Source organism: Rhagoletis zephyria, unplaced genomic scaffold (genome assembly GCF_001687245.7).
Source record: "Rhagoletis zephyria isolate East Lansing unplaced genomic scaffold, Rhagoletis_zephyria_1.1 Rzeph_scaffold_01542, whole genome shotgun sequence".
NCBI lineage: Eukaryota > Metazoa > Arthropoda > Insecta > Diptera > Tephritidae > Rhagoletis > Rhagoletis zephyria.
In genome coordinates, this window is record NW_016158626.1 from 3,028 (window position 1) to 5,090 (window position 2,063).

Consider the following 2,063-nt stretch of genomic DNA (forward strand, 5'->3'; position numbering starts at 1 on the left):
GCCATGAAAACCATAATGAACGTGCAACCTTGTGCCAAACTCGACATATACTAGGTTCACATATAAGTAGATTATCCGAATTTTCGAGCTTAACACCCTAATCTGTAATTATAACAAGAGATTAGCCATATAAAATTCGTGCCTGGTTAATCTGTAATTATAAAATAATCTCAGATTAAACCGATAACTTTTCGGTGTCCATCCTAGTTTTATCGACTGTTTTTTCAAAAAAGAGGTGAAATGCCAAATGTAAAAGTAAACAAAAATGTACGCTAGCAAGGAAAAGAGGTTTGTAAAGATATTTTTAATAAAATGTTGACTTAAAATATATTAATATTGCCTATTATAGCATAAAAACGTGATCACGGTGCCACCGAGAAGAAACATAACTTTTCCTTGAGATGTGAGAATAACAAGCACAACAAATTTGACGGCTAATAATCTGAGATTTGCCTGTGTAAACGGGGTGATTAAAAAACGAGCTTTGATTGTGATAATATTGATATGTGAACATAGTTATAACAACCTCAAAACAAAACAACAAAAGTTTTTCCGCATAACACCGACCTTAGCGGTTCACAGCTGACAACAAAAATTGCGTACAAAAAAGTTTCTGTGTGTGAATGGAAAGGGCAACACCAAAAGAGAAATCACCGATAATAAGCAACTCGAGTTTCCGTGTTTGATCGCAGACTATCGAACTTCAAATATGGCCGATAACGGTCGCCATCTATAGTTGCGATAGTGATTTCCCATCGATACTATCGATAGTTTGCCACCACTATCCAACCAATTTTGACAGGTTTCTGTATTGCTCGGTCTTTCTTCATTCATTTGTTTTTTTCTTCAAAGTTTTTCCATTATTATATTACTCGCATTAATGAAAACCAAAGTAAAGNTATTGCTCGGTCTTTCTTCATTCATTTGTTTTTTTCTTAAAAGTTTTTCCATTATTATATTACTCGCATTAATGAAAACCAAAGTAAAGAAAATATTCATTAAAAACGCACCAAAGCTTTGCTTGTGTTATATTGAACAAGTCGGCAAAATGTTCTAAGTCGAAGTTGAAGTCGATAATCGCGAGTTTGAGTCCGGAGTGTCACCTGCTTTCGTATATTTTTGTAAAAAAAAATTAAATGATTTCATAGAGAATATTCTATCAAGTAAGGTTGAAGATTGTACAATAATTAATACAGAACGCATGCCGACTAACATTCTAACTAACTAAAAATGCTGAGTGACACTAATACATGTACATATATGTATGTAAATAGCTTAACCTAATAACAAACTGAAGTTTCGCTAACAAAAAAGGCAGTATGTAGTTTCGTTAATATTGAATCATCGCTTGTAGGAAAATATGGATAAGCGAATTCCCATGTACCTAGTGAAACTAAAAACCAAGACATATCCACTTACCCGCAGCTACCCTTAGCGGTGCTAAGCTGCAACGGAAATAGCATCAGACAAACATCAGCGCAGCACAAACTAGTGTTATCAAAGTTAGGGTGTGGAATACTTAAATATGTATTTACGAATTCATTCAAGGGACAAACATATGTAGAAACATAAGCGTACATATGCACATACATACATGTGTACGGTAATAATCCATAAATATAAAATATGTATGCTACATGATAGCTATAGACGTACCCTTGAATGAAAGGGGTGCGCTTTTCAAGCAAACGTCTTAACAACTCCTTAGGTGCTACTTGACTTGTAAACTGACGAGTACGTAAGCACGATACATACATCCATACAAACATTCATACGCGTGAGGCCGTGGGAGCAGTGGTGGCCTAACCCATATTTTTTTGTTTGGAGATGCATACTTAACTTAAATAGTTAATATTTGATAAATTTTAATATAAAACTCGCTTTTTACTTTATTTTAAGGTACAAAGCTACATAGCGTATCTTAAAATTAAGGAATAAGCCACTTTTTTATACCCGAGCGCACTTGTGCACAAGGGTATATTAATTTTGTTCACATAACGGTTGTTTGTAACAGCCAAAACGAATCGAGATAGATATAGACAAATGTATACATAAATGATCAG

General features: G+C 34.2%; 1 protein-coding gene across 4 annotated transcripts in view; it reads left to right on the plus strand.

Annotated features, from left to right (window-relative positions):
- Nucleotides 1–944: 944 nt before the first annotated feature.
- LOC108364357 (anoctamin-1) overlaps nt 945–2,063 on the plus strand; it is a 48,269-nt gene continuing 47,150 nt past the window's right edge. For 2 of the 4 annotated variants that reach the window (XM_017618009.1, XM_017618012.1), the window contains exon 1: nt 945–1,163. The gene's annotated coding sequence lies outside the window, so the exon portion shown is untranslated. The remainder of the gene's footprint in view (nt 1,164–2,063) is intronic. The other 2 variants (XM_017618011.1, XM_017618014.1) reach the window with 1 other exon arrangement.